Source organism: Dendropsophus ebraccatus, chromosome 9 (genome assembly GCF_027789765.1).
Source record: "Dendropsophus ebraccatus isolate aDenEbr1 chromosome 9, aDenEbr1.pat, whole genome shotgun sequence".
NCBI classification, from domain to species: Eukaryota; Metazoa; Chordata; class Amphibia; order Anura; family Hylidae; genus Dendropsophus; species Dendropsophus ebraccatus.
The window spans coordinates 55,664,015-55,688,582 of NC_091462.1; positions in this window are offsets into that span (position 1 = coordinate 55,664,015).

The following is a 24,568-nucleotide window of genomic DNA, read 5'->3' on the forward strand; positions in this document are numbered from 1 at the left end:
TGGAAATTTTGGCACGTAAAAGGGATTAAGTTGGTATCGCAGCTTTTTCAGAGTGGCAAGCTCATGACTTTCCAAGAGGTTAAGGAATGTTATGGGCTAGAAGATAAGCACAGTTTTTTTTTTCTACAACTAGAGCACGCGTGTAAAGCATCAGATGGTGCGAGTTATTTCGTGATTAATGAGCACAGAATATTTTCACTGATACAGGGCATGGGAAAGGCAAGAAGAGGTCTCTCTTTGATCTACAAAATTTTGGCTAATGAAATTAAGTATGTCGCACTAGATAGTAAGAAGGTAAAGTGGGAACAGGAAGTTGGCAATCTTGCAGAGGAGGCATGGCAGAATATATGTGCAAACTTGGATAACGTTTCCATGAATGAAGCTCACAAGCTGGTTCAATTTAGAATTCTCCACCGTAACTACTATTCACCTTTAATTTTGTTTAAGATGGGGATAAGAGAGTCGGCAAACTGTCCCAGATGTGGTTGCGATGATGCAGACTTTTTTCACATAATCTGGGAACGTAGGAAAGTCTAGGGTTTCTGGAAAGCGGTTTTTGATACTCTGAATTGTATAACCAAGCAGAACATCCCAAGGTTAGCGGTAATTGGGATTTTGGGCAGGTCCTGGGATATAGCAAAGAACAGAGCGTTGTATACCAAATGTCTATTCTGTGCCAGGTTGCTTATTATGAGGGGGTGGCTGTCACAGCAATCCCCAGTGTTGGAAGCCTGGAAGAATTTAGTTTCCCAGATTAAGCAGTATGAACTTCTGAGGTATAAAAGGAAAAAGGATGGAATTCGCAAGCACCTATTTGTTTGGTAGGATTTGGTGTAAATGATCTGCCTAAAATAATTTGTTACCCTGGATGTGTGTATTTTTGTCTTCCTTTTTGTGTTTTATTTATTTATTTATTTTCCTCTCACATCTACCGCTCTGGGGTGGGGGGGGGGGGGAAGGGGGATGTTTATTGACATATGTTGGCAGCTTCAGAGGAGGGATACCTCTTATGTGTTTATGTCTCGCAAAAGAGTATGAGATTCTTGGCGGTGTATCACCCTTTGATGTGATGCTCCGCTCTGCCGCTGGATGTTTAGTACTGTTAAAAAAAAAAAAATCTCTTCTTATTTGTGTGGAATGTACTGAATTGTTTGTCACACAGTTGTCCTTGTTGTTGAGGACCACTGCCTTTCCAACTTTTTTTCTTTGTTAATGGAAAAACTAAAATAATAAAGAGTTAAAAAAAAAAGGTTGGCTTTATGGCCCATAGCAGCCAACCAGATCTCAGATCTGATTGTCTGCCATGGACAAAAAAGTTTAGCAATTTTACAAATTTTGCTGTAAGTCCGCTGTTAGTCTGCTGTCCAGCGTGAACAGGAAGGGAAGACAAAACCATTAGTCCTAGGGCTCGGCCCTCCATCTCTCCCTACCTACTTGCCCATTTGACCCTAGGTGGTTGGTGACAACTGGTTATTTCTGGTTACAGAAATAAGTCAGAAAACTAAGTGGCGAAATACAGTACAAAATCAGCAGAGAAATAGGTGGTCATAAGAGGGCAAGCAAGAGATCCAAAAATCCAATATAGCAATACAGGTAAATGCCAGCCATTTCCAAAATAGTCTTATAGTAATCACTAAACAGAGGGCCAGTGGTATTCTTATGGGCAGGACCGGACAGACTGAGGGCCACTGCATGACTGACTATCCGTGCACTATGCCGTGCATTGGTTGTGTGCAGGAATCCTGGGCCCCCTGGAAGCTGGGGGTCCTTGACAGCTTTTGAAACTGTCCATAATATAGGCTGGTGACATAACCCACTTCCTGTACCGGCCATGTCTTACAGCTAAAGGAGAGACGCAGACTGGGAACCAGGGGAGGTAAGTAAGCAGCTGCTTATTGTCGGGGAGAGGTTGAGAATTAAAACTACCATGTGGGGTCAATAATGGTGGTACTATTAGGGGTGTAGTACATGGGGCAGTATTGGACGCCATTGTCTACCATATGGGGCACTATTGGCACTATTGGGGGGAATAACTAGTATATGGGGGAGTACTGGGAGGAGTTAGCTACTGGGGAGATTAAAAACTATATGGGTCAACACTGGGGGTAAGGACTATATGGGGCACAATTGGGCAAATTAATTAGTATATGGGACAGTATTGGAAGGCATTACCCACTATATAGGGCACTATTGGGGGGATTAAAACATTGGGGCTAACTACTTTATGGGGCACAAATAGGGAAATTAACTAGTATATGGGAGTGCATTGGGAGGGATTACCTACTATATGGGGCACTGTTGGGGGATTAACTTCTATTTGGAACACTGTTATAGGAAAACCTACTGCATGGGGGAAACACTATTAGTGATACCTACTGTATGGGGGCACTATTATGAGGTAATTTCTGTATGGGTCAGTATTAATGGATACTGATAAGGTATCTAATACTGCATGGGCTACATTATTATTATTTGGGGCACTATGGATTGGCAGCTTGTTTAGAGGTGGGTAGATGATGATATAAAAGTGTAAATCCTAAGATGTGTGTCTAGCAGATTCTGTGTAGATACGTGGTTGTCACTTGTGAGTCACTGGATGTACTGTAACTGGGCTGTAATATGCTGGTAATGGTGTGATGGTACTCAGCCTTTATATATATATAGTTGGTCACAGTGTACCAGATATGGTCAGTATTATAGTATTGTGTATGAGATTATACTTATTCCTTGTAAACTGAATATGGTCAGTATTATGGTACTATGTATGGGATTATACTTGTTTTTTGTACACTGGTATTTAATATTACCATGACTATATGGGTATACAGTACTCCATTTTTCTGGTACTGTTATACACTGGGAATTTCTGCATAAAAACCTGTGCCTGCAACTGTGTGACCTATAGATATGGCATGGTAGGGACCCAAATTCTGTGAACAACTCACGGCCCATGATACAGTTAATCCACCACTGAATCCAGGATTAGGAGTTCCCTGAAGCTCAACTCTGTGCTATCTGCAGCAGCCCTCTCTATGTGTGTATGACTCCTCCTTTGACCATTGGACAAGGTCATTGTGGAGAGACAAGGGGAACAGTAACATATAGTCATCAACTTATAAATTGTTTTCCAGGAGGAATAACAGGGGAACTACACAATACAGAATCAGGGAGGAAAGATGCTTCTGAATTATTTCAGTGGTGTAACTTTAAGATTAAATTATCTTGAGGTACTGCTTTTCCTGAAGAAAAACTTAAAGGGTTATCCTGTGCTACAAAAACATGGCCACTTTCTTTAAGAGACAACACGACTCTTGTCTCCAGTTCAGGTGCAGTTTGCAATTAAGCTCCATTCACTTCAATGGAACTGAGCAGCAAAACCCTGCCCAAGCTGGAGACAAGAGTCGTAGCGCTGGATAACCCCTTTAATAGTTTACAAGGCAAATACTTTATCATTCTGAATGACATGACAGATGACAGGAGAGCAGACAGATCCCTCTATAATTGTGTATTCTGCATCTGCTTTGTAAAATTTCCCCCAATATTTTAATTCCCCCAAATTTAACATCTCCTGCTAACAAGGTGCAGGAACAGAACAGAAGAAACAACTATTTCCACCCAGCAGTTATTCTGCTGAAGTTAAGCGCTCACATCCTATCATAAGACAGCAGGGAACATTAATGAAACAAAAATAAATACTTTGCTGCTATTGTATTATGATTTTCATGAGTCCCAGTGCACCACATTGAGTATGGTTACAGCACACAATGGCACATTACCGTATGGAACATGACATTTTGTGGCAGCTCAATTACCAGTGGGGACTCATCAGCAGAAGATAATTTTACCTAATATACATTATTACAGTGCAGCTGGCTGGGACATGAAAAAATACTTTGCAGTCTGTATGTACTGGAAGTTGGATCTACTCCTTGCTTATTGTTTTCTTAATATGTCCATCTTTATACATCCAGTCATCTGCTTATCACAGAACACAAGACACATGGAAGATTCATTACTCATCCCTACACAATGGTTTATTATATAATCAGACCTATTCTTAGTTTAATACATTAATATTGTCAATTCATTAACCTGCTTTCTATTGTTCTCTTAATCTGGGGCTCAGAAATTATTCCATGAACCACATTTTAAACAGCATGTGATCTATACCTGTATGTCACTGTATTAGAATTAGAATATGTTAATAGTGTGATGCTTGAAACAGTGCACAGATATAATGTTTTTTTTTTTTTTTTCTATTTTAACCCTTTAGGGCCCCTTTACAGGGGCTGATCATCAGGCAAATAAGCATTTCTAGGAACACTCATTGCTGACAATCAGTGTTCACACATAGCATTTCAATAAGTGTTTAATTTGCAATAAGCCCTATTTTGAAATAAAATTGTAATTTTGCAAGTTTCCAATTCAGTAAAATAGCATACTTTTTGCTGCAATTTAGATGGAATTGCAGCAAAAATAACAATGTTTTATTGTGAATTGCGCAATTCACAGCAGAATAGCTGTAATTAAGGGCACATGGCCTAAAAAGATCAGCAATCAGCTCATGAGTGTACAAACACTGAAAGGTCAGCTGGATCTTTTTGGCCACTTTTTTAATGCATCATTGTCAGGTGTGCAAAGATATAATATGTGGCGTGATTAATTGTGCCTTCTGAAGGCACAGCAAGCAAGCACTGATAAGACTGATAAGGGCTTATTCATACATTTCCATGAAACACGGTACCATGAATGCATAAGCAATGATATAGAATGACTCACCGTCTGGTATCATGTATCAATATGATGCTGAGAGCAGGGAATATGTTCAAATCTTCACGGGACATGTAATGACATAGTCATGCGGCTGTGAGGAACTAAATTTTTTGTAAACTTTGTCATAAATCTCAGTTTGTGAACTTAAAGTGTCAATGTTGCAATAACTTTCAAAATATAAAACAACAGTACATGTGAAATAAAGCAAGTTTGTTTTGTTTGTATTTTTAGATATCATGCTTTAACCCCTTAAGGACAGAGCCTGAAATGGCCTTAATGACAGAGACAAATTTTATGAATATGACCAGTGTCACTTTAGTCATTAATAACTTCGGGATGCTTTTACCTATCCGGCTGATTCTGAGATTGTTTTCTCGTGACATATTGTACTTTACATTTCTGGTAAATTGGAGTCGATACTCATAACAAATCTTTATGAAAAAAACCCAAATAATGTGAAATAATGTGAAAAAATGCATTTTTCCAACTTTGAAACTTTTTTGCGTATACAGAAAGTGGTTATACCACATAAATTATATATTAAATAGCATTAGCAACATGTCTACTTTATGTTGGCAGCATTTATTAAACTATCTTTCATTTTTTTTTAGACGATAGGAAGCTTAAAACATTAGCAGCAAATTTCCAAATTTTCAGTAAAATTTCAAAATCAGATATTTTTAGGGACCTGTTCAGGTTTAAAGTGTATTTGAGGGGCCTGTATGTTAGAAAGCCCCACAAAGCACCCCATTTCAGAAACTGCACCCCCCAAACTCTGCAAAAGCACATCCAGAAAGTGTTTTAACCCTTTAGGGGAGTCACAGAAATAAAAGCTAAGTGTGTAAGGAATTTGAAAATTTTAATTTTCTGTGCAGAGATTTTATTGTAATCCAATATTTTTCATAATTATAAACCTATTACCAGAGAAATGCACCCCAATAATTATTGCCCCGTTTCTGCAGTTTATAGAAATACCCCATATGTGGCCCTATTGCGCTATTTGACGCAACCACAAGCCTCAGATATAAGGGAGCGCCTAGTGAATTTCAACGCCTCCGTTATATTTGGTCATTTTTGACTGTACCACTTCAGGTTGGCAGAGGCTCTGGGGTGTCAAAACCTAAAAAACACCCCTAAAGGGACACCATTTAGAAAACTACACCCCTCAAGGAATGTAACAAGGGGTGTGGTGAGCATCTGCACCCCACAGGTGCTTCACAGATTTTCCGAACAATATGGCGTGAAAAAAGAAAAATTTATTTTTTACACTAAAACGTTGTTCTAGCCTTCAATTTTTCATTTTCTTAAAGGGATAAGAGGCAAAAAAAGACAAAAATTGTGTAGCGCAGTTTCTCCCGAGTACAGAAATACCCCACATGTGGCGATAGAGTGCCAAGGGGGCGCAGGACGAGCCTCCAAAGGGAAGGAGCGCTAATTGGCTTTTGGAAGCTGAATTTCACTGAAAAGGATTTCAAGGGCCATGTCGCATTTACAGAGCCCTCGTGCTGCCAAGACACTGGAAACCCCCCACAACTGATTCCATTCTGGAAACTACACCCCTCAAGGAATCTAACAAGGGGTGCAGTGAGCATATGGACCCCACTGGTGACGGGCACAAATGTGGAACAATGTGACGTGAAAGGGAAAAATTTCATTTTTTCACTTTCATGGCACAAATGTGCCCGTCATCAAGGGGTCCATATCCTCACTGCACCCCTTTTTAGATTCCCTGAGGGCTGCAGTTTCCAGAATGGGGTCACTTGTGGGGGGTTTCCAGTGTTTCGGCAGCACGAGGGCTCTGTAAATGCGACATGGCGTTCATCATCCATTCTAGCCAAATCCAACCTCCAAAATCCAAATGGCGCTCCTTCCCTTCGGAGGCTTGCCCTGCGCCCATATGGCGCTTTATGTCCACATGTGGGGTATTTACGGACTCGGGGGAAATTGCTCTACACATATTGTGTGTTTTTTTCTCTTTTAACCGCTTGTGAAAATGATAAATTCAAGGCTAAACCAACATTATAGTGTAAAAAATGTAATATTTCATTTTCACGCCACATTGTTCCACATTTGTGTCCGTCACCAGTGGGGTCCATATGCTCACTACACCCCTTGTTACATTCCTTGAGGGGTGCAGTTTCCATAATGGGGTCACTTGTGGGGGGTTTCAACTGTCTTGGCAACACAGGGGCCTTTTGAATGCAACATGGCCCCTCGAAATCCATTCCATCCAAATCCAGCCTTCAAAAACCAAATGGCGCTTCTTCCCTTCGGAGGCTTACCCTGCACCCGCATGGCGCTTTATGTCCACATGTGGGGTATTTCCGTACTCAGGGGAAATTGCTCTACACATTAAATGTTTTTTTTTATCTTTTAACCCCTTGTGAAAATGAAAAAACATGACAAGATTAATGATTTAGAGTAAAAATTTTACAAAAATTACACTAAATGTTGGTCTAGCCTTGATTTTTTTCCATTTCCACAAGTAGTTAAAAAAGAAAATGAACACAAAACGTGTAGGGTAGTGTCCCCTGAGCACGAAAATACCCCACATGTGGGCATAATGTGCCATATGGGCACAGGGCAAGTCACCAAAGGGACAGAGCGCCATTTAGAGGCTGGAATGGAGGATGGAATGGAGGATGTCGCAATTACAAAGCTCCTGTGCTGCCAGGACAGTAGAAACCCCCGACAAGTGACCCCATTCTGGAAACTACACCCCATAAGGAATCTAACAAGGGGTGCAGTGAGCATATGGACCCCACTGGTGACGGGCACTTACGTAGAACATGTGCCGAGAAAATAAAAAATACAATTTTTTTCATTTTCACGTCCCAAATGTGGCCGTCACCAGGGGTCCATATCCCCGCTGCCCCCCTTCTTAGATTCCTTATGGGGTGTAGTTTCCAGAATGGGGTCACTTGTGGGGGGTTTCTACTGTCCTGGCCGCACAGAGGCTTTGTAATTGCATCATGGCCTCCTCTAATGGGAATGGCGGCCATACCTACTTAGCTGGGGAAAAGGGACAATTCTAATTTATTTGGGGGTATTAGGCCAATTATTAGTTTATAAGGTTGGAAATGACAGGTGTCCATCAAATTCAACCTGTGTTGATCCAGAGGAAGGCAAAAAAAAACCCTCGTAAGGCAGACGACAGTAGCCTCATCACAGGGAAAAAAATCCTTCCTGACTCCATAATGGCGATCAGAATAATCCCTGGATCAACGTGACCCCTGAAATAGGAATAAGGGACAGAATTTAGATAATGTAGAACCCCAGTGACGTGTGGTACGCCTTGGAGCGATCCAGTATGCAGAGGTCGGGGCGATCAGGACAGGTGTCACATGGGAAAATGGTGTCCTTCCTGATCCCCCTGTTACGCCACACTCTGCACTTCTTCTGGGGTCTCCCTTTCTCCAGTGTGGGGGACGTCACCTGGAAAATGTTGTCCTGGTGCGATACGGGGTCCTTCATATCCAGAAGCGCTGGGTCTGCTCCATGGCTGCTAAATATTAGGGCGCTATTACTGGTTCTGATATTTTCGGATCGTGCCACAAGCTACAGTAGCTCGGGCAGCGAGAGACCAGAGGAGGGGGGTGCTGGTATAAAAGTTATCCCCGTACAGGTGGTAACCTTTATCCAGCAGTGGGAAGATCAGTTCCCGGACGATCTTCCCACTAACTCCGAGGATGGGGGGGGGGGCATCTGGGGCTGGATTCGGGTGTCCCTTCCTACATACACTCTAAGGGTACATGCACACTGTGGAATCGCGACAGATAACCCTTCGTGCATTCCGCAGCTGGCACCCACCGGCGGACTGATGCAGGCGCACATCTCCACACGTGTCATAGACTCCATTCTATGCACGGGCGGATTCCGCTCTCCGTCCAACGTGTTCATTCTTTGGATGGACGACGGATTCCGCCCGTGCATAGAATGGAGTCTATGACACGGATGGAGACGCGCGCCCGCATCAGTCCGCCGGCGGGTGCCAGCTGCGGAATGCACAAAGGGTTATCCTTCGCCATTCCGCAGTGTGCACGTACCCTATATCTGTAAGTGTACCCTGAGGTACTCTCACAGAGTTTGTAGAATTTCACACCATACCGTCATCTCTTATTGGGACGGTACTGGCGGAAAAGACGTGTCTGGGGGGCAGCGTACGCTACGCTACCCCCAGACATGTCACTAGATGATGAGGATGATGAGGATGAATGGAGGAAAGAAGGATCCCCCATTCATCCTCACTGGCTGTTTCGGTGTCGGAGGCAATAATAACGTATCCCTCTGACGCCGAAAACACTCTGGGGGCCATCTTTATACGGGGATTAGTATATGGGGTATGTAGTGGTGTAGTGTCAAACTTTATTCAATGTAGTGTGGTGTAATGTAGTGTTTTTTACGTGTTTTTTTACAGTAAGTATAAAAAAAAAACCTACGCCAACAAAGGAGTTGCTGATAAATGCCGCACTTATGTGCGGCACTTATTAGCAGACTGTGGCAGTAGAATATAGAAAAAAAACACCCTACGCCAAAAAGGAGGAGTTGCTGATTAGCAGCGCACTTTCGTGCGATGCTGATCAACACTCAGCGGCGATAGGGTGCGGAAAATAGAAAAAAAAAAAAATTGAAAAAAAAAAAAAATTTCTGCATTCTGAACATCCCTGTAGCTGCTGATAAGTGTATTACACATATCAGCCGCTAGAGGGCAGCAGAGCGCAAAATACGGAAAGAGCCGACGCTGGAGCCGAAAATAGCCGAGAGAAGCCGAACGTGACGTCACGGAAGAAGCCGAAGACCCGAACGAAGACGAGGATGCCGCGAACCCGGAAGACGCCGATCAGGAGCCCGGGACAGGTGAGTAATGTACAAATACCTGCTCTGGACCCCTCGGCTACCTAGCTGAGGGGTCCAGGGCAGGTATTTACTATTTTGTGGGACTCTGATCGCCGTGCCACCGGCCCGATCGCCGTGAACGGCCAGCCGGCGTTTTACTTTTTACAGTAATGGCGGTCGGTGCCGTCCTCGGACAGCACCGACCGCCATTTTTTTTCCGGGTCATCGGGTCGCCGATGACCCGGAAAGGTTCCGATCGCCGCTATTGGCTGATCTGAATTGATCAGCCTATAGCGGCGATCGTAAGCACGGGGGGTGTTAACCACCCCCCGTGCCGTGAAGCTAAGATGGCCTGCTATGATTTATAGCAGGCCATCTTCCCCGACCGCTGTGTGTGAACACGCAGCGATCGGGGAAACATCGGGCGTAAATTTACGCCCTGATGCGCCAAGTACCAGGGTGCGAGGGCGTAAGTTTACGCCCGATGTCGTTAAGGGGTTAAAACAAAGGTATACTTACCAGAAATCCAGGTACACTCTCCAGAAGGCAGATTTTTAGTCCTGTGCTGGTTGAAAAAATAAAAAAAAAGAGACTAAACACATGAACTCTAACCAGAAGCGAGAGTCTGTGAGCATGCAGATGACCTGGGAAACATTGGACTTCCTGTGTTTAGTCTCTTTGGGAAAAAAAAGTCTAAAAACAGAAAGTGCCATGTTTTCCATGATAACTAAAAAAAAAAAAAATGTAAATGGCAAACTTGCTTTATATCACACATCTACTGTTTATTTAGATTGTGAAAGTTATATTGACAGGGACACATTAAGTTTGTTCATCTCTAGTATTTACTTTAAAATATTGTATATGCCCTAACCTGATTCAGGGCAGCCTGAAACGTGCCCACTATAACATCAAGGACTCCATATTGATTCTATGGTTATAAAATGTTCTGTCACATTCTTAGGAATCCCAAAGCATGCACAGAGCTGATTAGGAGACATGGTTTGAAATATTTGGTAAATCTACCTTGTTTTATTTTAGTTTTGCAATGTTTTCAAATTATTTTAAATATATAATGTCACCTGAGCAATTATGGAAAACCATTTCCTGCACTCCATGTGTTAAGTCACAAGACTAAAGCTATGTTTACACAATGTATATTTTTGTAAAACCACAGCGGTGATTATTACAAGAATATATGTTACCTTGCTCTCTATGGGATCCCGACCGGAGCATATAAACATAGTATACACTCCGGCCGGGATCCCTAGCGGAGCTGCAAACAACTGACATGTCAGTTTTCTGCGGCCGCTATTCATTGAATAGCGGCCGCAGAAAACCCTGACGGTGCACACTATGGAGCTAGCGGCCAGTGGTGAGTCCTGATGCATCTCATAGGTTGTGTGAACATAGCCTAAATATGTAATGATTTATTAACATAATTTACTTTACAAACACTGTGTGATGTCCTTTGTGATGAGAAAGCTTGAGAAATATTTTGATAACTTCAAAATATTTTAACATTTTCTAGTGAAAAAAGGACTGGATTTTTTTGAATTGAGTGCTTAAAGGGATATTCCAGCTCTGAAGTAATAATATAAATTAATATGGTATAATACTTGAAACCAAAATTTCCTAAATCTCTTCAGTTATCTAAAGATGTTTAATCTAAGGTTTTGATCCCACTACATACTAACAGTAGCATTAGTGTACGGCCATTGTTTAAGGTTACATTACGGCCAGAATTAACGGACATGAAACTTAATTCTGCACAGGGTTTTCAAACAATGGCCATTACTTGTGCTTATTTGTATATTGTGTACAAGACAGGTAAAGGGATGAAGAAAGACCCTCACTCAGGGGTTCAATGAATGATGAGCAATAAAGAACACTGGCTTTAGGGTGATAATCACAAACAAAATGCTAGGCAAAAAACTGAAAATCATGGAATTCTAACTTGCTGATAAATATTTCAGATTAAAATTTGACACACTGGTATTATACCATTGAAGTTGACACTATTCTGGAGACAGGAGGTCTTATGCATTTACTGTAACAAATGCATAAGATTTTTAACAAAAGTATTGTTAAGGTAATGTAGGACTCCCATATTACATAAACTTGAATAGACCGGCAAGGAACATACTGTGACTTTTGCACTCCATTCTGCAGCTCTGCTCACTGAGCTACTGAGCATTGTAGGACAGTTCAAGTTCTGAACCCATTGTCCAAAATCTTGTCTGTTTAGCTTCCAGTCTTTCATTCTTCATTGACTGCACCCTAGACTTCCCATATAAGCCTGGCCTTACCACTTCCTCTTTGTGAGATTATTGTGCTTCCTCCTTCAAGCTATTCCCTCCACTGCTCTGCTGCTAATACTCTTACCCATGTACTGAACTTTGCTCCTGTCTTAACCCCCAACCATCGCTGCTACCTATGTATCGACCTCCAGCTGGCTAGCCAAGGTTAGCTTCTTGTATTTTGTATGCATTCAATTAGTGTTGTGACTGCAATTGGGCTCCAATCTGAACCAGACCGTTACACATCTGTAAAGTTTAGCAACTAATATAGAATGTATATAGAAGTCACATCCAACTTATGATTCTAACGTTTTTGTTATTTTCAGGCGTGCAATAATGCCACCACTATTACAGCAAGTAACAGCACAAATTCTAGATGATGATCTTTACAAATGTCTCCACTGAATCTAAAATAAATGTTAAACACAATCTGTACACAAATAACAGGTATAACATCCAGACACTTTGGAATTTAGATTCCCACCATGTTCTATTTGCAAAGTATTTCACAGATCACCATGTTAATCTGAAGATCAATATTCTTCCTGTTTTTCTTTTTCTTACCTTTTCTGCAGGGCATGGACAGCAATCTCCTGGCTGCTGGCATCTCAGCAAAGATCAATAAAATATGTTTCATTATGACCCTGTCCCCTGAAGGCACCTCTTTTCTCATCTGGCTCACATTACAGATATATCCTATTGTTTTTTTCTAGTTCCCCTTGCACTTTGGAAGCCTTCCATATATTCAGCAAAAACTATAAGCATCTTTCTGCAGCTGACAAAATAGAGTCTCCCGCCTGCATCCAGGGACACTTCTATGCCTGGCCCTGATTCTGATTATTACTTCATGTTATGAAGAAACTGACATGTTACAAGTTTATGAGGATACTGAATTTAAGACAACGATGGAGATAAAGACAAAACGTTGCAGGTGCTTGACCCCAAGATATAAATCACTGGCTAAACTGGAACCTTTTTTCTGGCTCTTGTCCAACAGTTTCTTTTACCTTATTGTGAGAAAGATCTAGGAGAGAAAAAATCTCCATGGATATAATTCAGAAGTGTGAAACCTCAACATATATCATGAAAAGAGCACAGTTAACACAGAAGGATTTTGTCCATTAATTTATTTCATATTTAAATGTCATATAATACTGGCATTTAACTGCAAGTTACAGATTACTTAATTGCAAAGCGAGATGCGAGGAATATTTAAAAGGTCGGTCTCATAAAAGTCTTCAGTCAGGCAGTTTCACTTAATGGGTCAAAAAATTTAAGCAAGTTATCTAGGTAATTAACTTCATGAAATGATCAATTCAACCTCATCACATTCTCTTACTATAATCTAACATAATAGTCCAGAATGTAACTCCAGGCTGTGTACCTTACTTGCATGTATATTAAACAGAAGAATGTAAACCTGTATCCTATTAAAGGAGGCCATAGACGCAAATGTTTTAACAACATTGATAGACATCTAGCAGATCTTGAAGCCACTGAACATAGGCAGGACAAGAACATAGGTATCATTAGATTTCTAGAAAACCATTGAACATAAAAAAGGAAATAAATGTTTATTTGACCTACAGTACCTTAGGCCGGGTTCACACTATGTATTACACATAAGGGCTGGTGTCAGTGAAGTTAATTCTTTAACTTTAGCCTTAAAGTGTAACTATCATTTATATTATATTTCAGGGGGGGTCACTAGCTGTCCCAACGAGTCAGGAGGAGCTTAAATGGTGATGTCACCATTGCACACTTGCGGATGGTTTTGCCGAGTGCTTAAGTGTTTTGCAGACCGCCTAACAACCAGTCCTTTTTTTACGTTGTGGATTGCAGATTCTCAGAAGTAGGATGTGTGAGGATCTGTGAACTGCATCATAAGAAGTAATGGGTTAAGAAGTACTCTGTATTTGTGGATTCGCAAATACTTAAAACTTGTATGGATGTGTGAATAAGGCCCGAACCAGAAATATCCCTCTTTGGCCATCTAAAAAGTTAGGAAGTATGTAACCGATCACCACCCATCTGTCATTATTGGAGAGTTCAGTACAAGTGCTGGGATTGGTTGCTATTGGCAACAAGGAGGGTTTGTATTTTTACCTACAGTAAATAAATTGGGGGAGATTAATGAAACTGCTGCTCGTTGCCCATAGCAACCAATCACCATGAAGCTTCCTTTTTGTATTTTGTTCTTCAGAAATGAGAGCTGTGATTGGTTACTATGGGCTATGATAGTTTTGCTTCTAAACAGTGTTATAAATGTATATTTATCAGTAGAAGACGCTGAGGAGACATATTAAGCTGTGATGTGGAGGAGTCTAGTAAGGGATGGAGATTGTATGGATCTCTATGTAAAGCAATATGTGAACTAAATGAATGGCGGCCATATAACATATAATCTTCACTGAACTAAATTTATTAACAACCAATCAAATATAAATATATATATATATATATATATATATATACACACAGTGTACTGAACAACAGCTTTTTTAAGAAGTAGTATATAATACATTATTATGCAAGCTATACATAGCATGTTCAACATAGGCATCGCTACACCATACCTCATACCATGTTATATAGTTAACAAGATTTGAATTTTTCCAGCGCCACTTATCATTTGAACACAAAGGGTGTGAATTATTGTAGTTATGGCCTGAGTGGTGTGTAGGGAAGTGGCTTGTCTCCGTGAGTGTATTTTTTTTAAGAATTTTCCTTATAAGGGTGTCTTCACACCTACTGGATCCGCAGCGGATTTTTATGCTGCGAGTTTGCAGCGAAATCAGCTGCGGATCCTGTACTGAGAAGCTCAATGAGTCCCATACAAGCAGCCTGCATGGGACCCGGCCCCTTTAACCCCTGCGCCGCCGCCAGCCGCCCGCAGCGTACAGCCCCAGCCCCCTTAAACCCCCGCACCGCCCGCACACCCGATCGCCGCCCCGCCCCCCCACACGCCCGATCGTCGCCCCGCACGCCGGATTGTGACCCCGGCCCCCCCGCACGCCCAATCGCAGCCCCGAATCCCCGGCCCCGAGCATACATCACCTGTAGCAGGTAATGTATGCTCGGGGCCGGGGCTGTGATCGGGCGTGCGGGGGGGCGGGGCGGCGATCGGGCAATAAGGGGGGGGGCGTGGCGGCGATTCTGTGGGTGGGTGGGGCGCTTTGGCGTTCGGGCGTGCGGGGGGGTGGTCGTTGTGTCGATCGGGCATGCGGGGGCGGGGCGCTGATCGGGCGTGTGGGGGGGACAGGGCGGCGTGCGGGCAGCGCAGGGGTTAAAGGGGCCGTGTCCCATGCAGGCAGCCATTTTTCTACATTTAAATTAATCTACATTTCAATAATCATAAAGCCTATATATAAGAAGTTAGAATGGAGCACCACAGCCAAAAATGCCACAAGGCTCCATCATGAAGAAAAACAAAAGCTGGAAAAAGCTGGTACCACTACATGGTGTAAAAATCTGCTGGGTGTCACACATATACAATTTTATTTACATAAATGGAGTTCAAGGCAGCATTCCATAATTTTTATCTGCTGGATTTGTAATTCTTCAGTCACACAGGGTATATGTATTTACAGATATATAAAATAATAACTTAAACTCATACCTTTAACAAACAGCATAATCATTCTGACAATCTGACCAGCCTTCAAAAGCTCTAAAATAAACAAGTTTTATCATCTCACAAAATTACAATCATTACAGTCTTTGAAAAAAGTAATTCATTTTTTTACTTTCTTTTCTGCCTTCAAAGTTCTTCAGACATGTTATATACCAGGCAGTAACAACTGTGCAAATTGCCAATTCCAAGCACGGCAGGGACCTTTAAAAGAATGTTGCTTCCTTTCTGCTAAAATAGACAGAGTAACAAAGTTCTAAATTAATTTGAATTACATATTCTTGAAGATGTAAAATTTAAATTAACCAAATCACCAGGGTTACTAGTATAGTTACTTTTTCATTCAAATCTGATATATTCGCTGGTAATGTTAATTGCAGCACTCACACACTCACTTCCAAAAATTGTAAAAGTAACCATCGACAAAAGACTCTATGCTTTTAAAGACAACCATCACTTTTAAAAGAGAGATTACCGAATGAATACGTGTGTGTGTGGGAGGGGGGGGGGGGTTGGGGAGGAGTTATCAAGACTGGTGTATCTGTACATGGATCTTCACTAAATCCCTGCTCCTATGTTCCATGTTGGATGTATGGGGAGACACATATCTCTAAATAAATCTGGCAAAATTTTAGGAACATATGCAGGCTCTAAGCTAAATGGGGTAAATTGGGCACAAGCGGAAACCACAACCCCTCTGCACCTTGCAGAATTTGGAGAAGGGAGTCTGCAGGAACTGAGGAATAAATCCAGGAAGCTCCCAGTTGGCCCTCAGTTTATGGCTCCTTCTTCGTTGGTATATTTAACCATGACAATAAGCCTCACTATAGCCAGTCAGCACCCTCATCTGTACAGCTGCCTGCAGTTGGGTATTCTTCAAACAGCTGACTGGCGTTTTTTTTTAAGGTATCAGACACCCACCAATCTAATATTGACGGCGTATCCTGAGGATTGGACATCAATTTTAAAGGGGTTATCCAACATAGCTGCTTTCTTCCAGAGACTACACGACTCTTGTCTTCAGTTGTCTTCAGGGGTGGTTTGCAATTAAGCCCCAGTCACTTCAATAAAACTGCCACCCCCCTTCCCAAACTGGAAACAATGGCCATGTTTTTCTAACGCCAGATAACCCCTTTATATAAAACCCTTTAAAAAATATTGTGATATATCACAAAGATGACAGAAGTATTACAAATTTTCCATAAAAATGTTACACCAGACTACCAGTACTGGAAGAACCCCAAAGCCTTGATTTAGCAGGAAACAGTTACATATGCAATAGCCTTTATCTAATAGATTTACACAATTTAAATGCATGACTGATAAATTGTGATAATTGTAAGAGATGTTTAAAATTGTAACAAGTGTGTTGTTAAAATACAATGATATCATGGATCAGGCCTTGTCTGCTGCAATGTTTAGAGGAACTGGATCTCATCCAGACACTTCTCAATGAATCATTGTTTTTATTGCAGACAATTTACACACTCAATTGTCAGTTAATTGATCCATTGCATGGCGTTCGCCCAGTCTAGCAGAATCATGTCCTTTCATAATGTGCATGTTTGAAATAACACATCTACATACAATATAAACTTCTCTTCACATCAACTACGAACACTGATGTTGCCACAACACATTTGCAGTTACACTACAGCTCTTATTACGGTCTTGCAGAGAGCTACTTTATGATCAAAGGGGTTTTCCAATAATTTTTTAGAATGTGAAATGAACGCATTTACTAATAGACTTTCTGGCATAAAAAAGTGGCAAATTTCCAATACTCAGTTTTCTGCTGATTTATGCGGTTTTGCAACTTTTGAGAAAGTGTACAAAAGTGGGTTACACCCTTAGTAAATTCAACAATTTATTTTTTAAAACGGTTTAGATCATTTTATTTTAGCACACATCTTGTGGTCCCACGACCCCCCCACCTCCATTTTCTAGTACATCTGTAAAATAGTAGGCAATAACTTCCTGTTAATAAATTAAGGAGAGTTACCCAGTGCAAACAGTTAAGCTACAGAGATAAAAAGACTTCATAAAAATAGTGTACAAGAGCACTGTGACATTTTTATTTTTCCCTTGAGGCATGTTTTAAGCCATTCGGATGTTACTGCATACCTATAGGAGACCCATTACTATATTAAAAGGTTTCTCATCTTGTTAGCAGAGTTAAATTATTGATTATAAACTTTTTTACAGGGTGTTATTAATTATATCTAAAAGTATTAGATGAAAGGTTATCTGTTGTAACAGCGTATTTTGAAGTTTAATTGTTATATGAGATGCTTAATCACACTAATGATCTTTAGGCCTTAAGAGAAGAGTTATGCTTCCATAATTGAAGCAAGTACAGAATTATCATCAACTTAGTCATTTATTTTCAGGCACAGCTTGAAATATGATAAATAACATGAATATTCAGCATTGCTTTCTATGTGAAGATAGAGGAAAGATGGGTAGAAGTCAGCAAGCTAGCTCAACTGTGAAACCAATGAGGGGAGAAGCTAACAGATAAGTGACATTTACTGACATTAATTAACTGCTGAAATTAAACTTGATATTTTAATCATGATCTGTTTACGCTCGATTCCAAGAAACAAATGAGGGTATCTCACTAAGTTGCAATCTCTGTTACTATCCCAATAAAATGAAATGTGAATGATGTTATTTTTGTTTGATGGACCTGAAGTTAATTAACATGATGTGAAAGGGGAAGATGGAGTGAGATAAATAATGATCCGGAGAGAGAGATTTTTTTGACTTTTTTTTCATGTATATAAAGAAATGTTGTTCCAAGGGGAGAATGGGTTATTTGCAATTTCATTTGGTTGCAACTGGTTTTTCAAAGAACATACTGTATCAATAATTTCAAGACAAGCAGTAGAAAATATTGTTTAGCTATTTTAAAAATGTCATATTAAGATGAAGGGGCTTATAGTATTTAAAGTGATACTGTCACCAAAGCTGCTGCACATTACATAGTAACATAGTAACATAGTAAATAATGCTGAAGAGAAGAGTCCATCAGGTTCAACCTAGGGAAATCCTACTGTGTTGATCCAGGGAAGGCAAAAACCCCTATGAGGCAGACGACAATTGCCCCATCACAGGGAGAAAACTCCCTCCCGACTCCAATGGCGACCAGAACAATCCCTGGATCAACATATCACCGGAAATCTAATGCCCATAACTTGTAATATTATAATGTTCAAGAAAAGCATCCAGGCCTCCCTTAAACTTATGTAATGAATCGGCCATGACAACATCATGTGGCAGAGAGTTCCACAGTCTTACCCCTCGTACAGTAAAGAACCCGCGTCGATGCTGATGATGAAATCTTCTTTCCTCTAGACATAGAGGATGCCCCCTTGTCATGGTTACAGACCTAGGAGTAAAAAGACCACTACAAAGACCTCTGTACTGTCCATTCATATATTTGTACATTGTGATCAGATTGCCCCTAAGACGTCTTTTTTCTAGGGTAAATAACCCCAAGCTTGATAACCTGTCCTGGTACTGTAACCCACCCATTCCCTTAATGACCTTTGTGGCCCTCCTCTGCACCCGCTCCAGTTGAGCTGTGTCCTTCTTATATACCGGTGCCCAAAACTGTACACAGTATTCCATATGTGGTCTGACCAGTGATTTATTAAGAGGCAAAACTATGTTCCCATCTTTAGCATCTATACCTCTTTTGATGCATCCCATTATTTTATTAGCCTTGGCAGCTGCTGCCTGGCACTTATCACTAAAGTTGATTTTACTGTCCACCAATACCCCCAGGTCCTTTTCGGAAGTAGTTTTACCCAGTGTTTTATTATTTAGCACGTAACTGTACTTATTATTTCTATGGCCTTATCCACATTAACCTTACATTTATCCACATTAAACTTCATTTTCCATTTCACTGCCCAAGCTTCTAGCTTCTCCAAATCCCTCTGTAATATGATATTATCCTCCTCTGTGCTGATTACTCTACCCAGTTTAGTACCATCTGCAAAAATGGAGATTCTACTCTGTAGCCCCTCTACAAGATAATAAAAATATTAAAAAGAAGTGGACCCAACACTGTCCCCTGTGGTACCCCACTAGTAACTAAAACCCAATCTGAATATGTTCCATCAATGACCACCCTCTGTTTTCTATCACACAACTAGTTACTTACCAATTTGCATCCTCATTTTGTAGACCAACCTTTCATGCGGCACAGTAGCAAATGCCTTTGAAAAGTCCAGGTACACAACGTCCACAGCCTCCCCCCGGTCCAGTCTATAACTTACCTCTTCATAGAAGCCGATCAGATTAGTCTGACAGGACCGATCCCTCATAAATCCAAGCTGGTGCTGCGTCATAAGATTATTTTCCATAAGATACTTCAGTATAGCATCTCTTACAAACCCCTCAAATACTTTACCTACTATAGATGTTAGACTTACGGGCCTGTAGTTTCCAGGATCACTCTTTGACCCCTTTTTGAATATTGGTACCACATTAGCCGTGCGCCAGTCCTGTGGAACAATCCCTGTCGTTATAGAATCTTTAAATATTAGGAATATTGGTCTGTCAAACACAGTACTTAATTCTTGCAAAACTCTAGGATGGATACCTTCTGGGCCCGGTGACTTATGGATTTTAATGTTTTTTCGGCGTCTCCCCACTTTTTGTTGTGTTAGGCAGGTGAGATTTATGGGAGGATTTACATTTTCCCTAGTCATGTCGTCTGTTATGGGATTCTCCTTTGTGAATACAGTAGCGAAGAATGTATTTAATAGATTGGCCTTTTCCTCTTCCCCCTCCACCATTATACCCAGATTATTTTTGAGAGGACCAACATTTTTGGTTTTAAGTCTTTTGTTGTTTATATAGGTGTAAGTAATGTCCTGTGCTTCTTTTAGCAGTAAAATGCTTTTAATTGTTGATAGGCAGCACCAACAGGGCAGGGCCTAACGGCTGTTGAGTGGTCCGGCGCTTTTTCACTAGGATTGCGGCCTAGATGCCCCACCCTGGGGATACTTTCTACTAACAACTAAAAGCATTTTATAGCTAAAAGAAGCAAAGGACATCAATTACAAAGGTACAATTCCCATATGCAGCAGCCGCTGTGGCAGCTTCTGTGAATGTCTCCCGTGAAAATCCAGGTGACAGTATCACTTTAAGGTCACGCTCACACAACGTATATTTTCATTAAACAACGACCGTTGTTGCAGGCTTGCAATACCGGCTGTTATTCAATGACAGTAGCCAATTGCTTTAATTATTATGGAATCCCGGCCGAAGTATATACCCACTGTATACACTTCAGCCAGAATTCCATGCGACTACACGAGTAACTGACAAGAATAGCGGTCGCACAAAATTGACTGTGCAGACAATGTAAAGTGCAGCTCTGGCTGAGTTTAACTTCACTGGCCGAATTGAACTTCACAGACAGCGGATTGAACTTCACAGACAGCGGCCGTTCTATGACGGCCGAGTCACAGAACAACGGGTGTCTTACAAAGTGTGAACCTGGCCTAAAGGGGTATTCCAATTTAGCCAAATGTTATTGTTTGTAAAAATTAAGGAAAAAAAATCAATGATATTTAATGTTCATTTTCTACCAGTTCATAAATTTTTTAAAGATCTCTGCTTGCTGCTTTTTAATAAAAAAAACCTTGTTTACTTCCAGAGCATCACAAATTGTTCTAATCCTGTGATAAGACACGCAGGGCTACGGTTCAAGAGAACAGATCCGTGATATCCATGCTGTAGTATTACTGCATGCACCTGTATGGCCATTACATAAATAGGAGAGATTTTTATCTTCTGAAAGCAAAAATTAAAATGCTTTAAATTAACCTGTAAAGAGCAAAACATATAATAAATCCTTTTTTTAAAAAAAATTTACAAAGCATATTTAAAAAAATAAATAAATCTTTTTAAAAATGAATGGCCATCGTTTAGTTTACAAATAAATTTAATGTTGCATAAAAAATTGTCTAACTTTTAAAATAAATGTATTGCCTTGCATTATTGCATTAGTCACCGAATATATTTGGTGTTGAAGTACACAATAAAATTTACAAATCTAAAGGTTTCAGATATTCTATTTGTTTTCTTTTGCAATTTGCTTTAAGGCTTTTTCCCACAGCAAACCTTTTGAGCGTTTAGAGAACCATGGAAAACAACAAGTTAAAATGCTCTATAGGACATTTGTAATCTAGGCTTTGTTATCATTTGTTACTTTAGAGTCATTTTTACATGCACTTATTCTGGTGTTTTTCAAGTTCTACAGAGAAGCTTATAGGAAAACAAAAACACTACAAAGTAGTGCATTTTATATTGCATTATAGACTTCACAATGACATCTGGCTGAAAAAAATGGAAAACAAGAACACAATTAAAATGAAATGAAATATGTCACAAACAATGTAATGTATGATGAAAAAAAAGCCGTGTGAAACCATCCTTATGACAAGTGTCATCTTTAAGAAAGTCACTGTATAGTAATGTGATAAAATTGTCGGTTATTCTGTTTTTTTCGTGACATATTCCTCTTTATGTTAGTGGTATACCTTGGTTTATACACTCAGTTTTGCGCAAAAACACATTTGCACAAAAATTTGAAAAGTTTACAATCCTTTATATTCTAATTTTTTTTCTGAGAAAGATAGTTATGTCACATAAACTAAATATTACTGCAACATCTACAACATGTCTGCTTTATGGTGACGTCATTTGGTGAATGTCCTTTTACTTGTTAGGATGTTAGAGGGCTTTGAAATTTTGCAGCAATTTTTCAAATTTTCATGAAAATTTCAAATTCAGATTTTATTAGGGACCAGTTTAGCTCTGAAGTGGATTTGTGTGGTCTGTATGTTAGTTATCCCTATAAATCCTTTCATTGTAAAAACGTAAAAACTACACCCCTCAAAGTATTCAAAGTAACATTTCATAAGTTTATTAACCCTTTAGGTGTTTTACAAAAATTTAAGCAAGTTGGAGGGGAAATTTTAAATTTTCTTTATTTTTTGGCAGATATTCCATTTTAATCCATTTTTTTCCTCTAACACAGCAAATAGTAACTGAGAAATGAAACTTAATGTTTATTCCCCATGTTTCAATGTTTCTAGAAATCCCACATATGTGGCCCCAGTGCGTCACCTGACTCAACCACAGGCCTCAGACATGACAGACGCCATTATATCATGTCACGGAGGCCTTGGGGTGCCAAAATATTTGTGTAAGACAAGTTGACGTTACCATCGGTACTATTCTGTGGGACGTATGACACCCTGATCAATATTTATTTAATTTTTTATGAGGTGGTACGAATAAAAAACACATTTAAGCAGCGGTTTTTCATGATTATTTTGTACGTGGTTTACTGTACGTTACTGTACGTTACATGTGACATCACTGTAAATGTTCTGCCCTGATAAATAAAGATAACATGTGACATGTTATCTTTATTTATCAGGTCAGAACGTTTGCAGTGATATCCATTTTATATAGCTTTTGTTATAGTTTATGGCATTTATACTATAAAAACTGTTTGTGTCTTGCATATTAAAAGACCTGTAATATTTTAATTTTTTCGCCAGTGGAGTGATGTCAGGGCTTTTTTTCTTTGCAGCATAAGCTGACATTTTCAGTGGTACACCTTTTGGGTACATGTGACATTTTGGTGGCAGGAGGAGGCAATGTGAGACAGCCTCCTCCCGCCGCCAGATCTCACCTAGGGACAGCGGGGGGAGGCAGTCTGGCACTGCTTTTCATGACGTCCCAGGACGTCATATTGAGGGAAGGGGTTAAATAGAAATGAGCAAATTTGCAATAATAAAGCAAAGCGCTTCATTATTGTCACGGCCGCGGCGGCATCCCGTGTTCCGGGCCGCCGCCGCAACCTCCTCCTGCCCCATGCAGCCGCCGGGGTCCTTGTGCTGGGACCCGGCGCTGCTGCTAGTTCGGCCCCTGGGGGCGCCTCACCTTCCTCCGCTCCTGTCTCTCACTGTGCCGGCCAGTGCGCGCGTCCCCGCCTCCTAGGGCGCGCGCGCGCCGGCTGTCTCAGATTTATAGGGGCAGTGCGCTCCTAATTTGTCCACATGTCAATCACTCCCCTATAAGTTCCAGCTCTGCCCCCTTCCAGGTGTTGGCGCCTCTACATGCTTCCCATAGCGTTTGGCCCAGCTCCCTGTTGTTCCTGACCTTAGTCCGTGTCCCTTGTTCCTGTCTTCAGTCCTTGTCCCTAGTCCTTGCCACCTGCCTTCCCATTGTTCCTGAGTCCTGTCCGCCACCTGCGATCACGTCTACAGTCCTCTGCCTGCCCTCTCCTGCCCACTGCTCCTGCCACGCCTCGCCTGCCGTCACTAGCAACCAAGCCAGGGGTAGGGACCTGGGGGTCGCCTGCCGCAGCAAGTCCATCCCGCCTTGCGGCGGGCTCTGGTGATAACCAGCGGCCCCTTAGACTCCGCTCCCTGGTGAGGTTAGTGCTATCGCTAGTGACGATCCAGTGGATCCACTACTCCAGGCGTTACAATTATCTCTGAAATCTGTTCATCAGAATGCTTTAATTTTAACTGAAAAGCTGTATCCAGTCCTGGAAAACTTCTCCCTATTTCTCAGAACTGGATCCACCTTTTCCCAGCACTCAGGGTGGAGCAGCATGGAGCAGCAGTCAGTTAAACTGATGCAATTTAATTAGGCTGGGTTCACACTACGTATATTTCAGTCAGTATTGTGGTCCTCATATTGCAACCAAAACCAGGAGTGGATTAAAAACACAGAAAGGATCTGTTCACACAATGTTGAAATTGAGTGGCTGGCCGTCATATAACAGTAAATAACGGCCATTATTTCAATATAACAGCCGTTGTTCTAAAATAACAGCCAATATTTGCCATTAAATGGCGGCCATCCACTCAATTTCAACATTGTGTGAACAGATCCTTTCTGTGTTTTTAATCCACTCCTGGTTTCGGTTGCAATATGAGGACCACAATACTGACTGAAATATACGTAGTGTGAGCCCAGCTTATTAAATGTA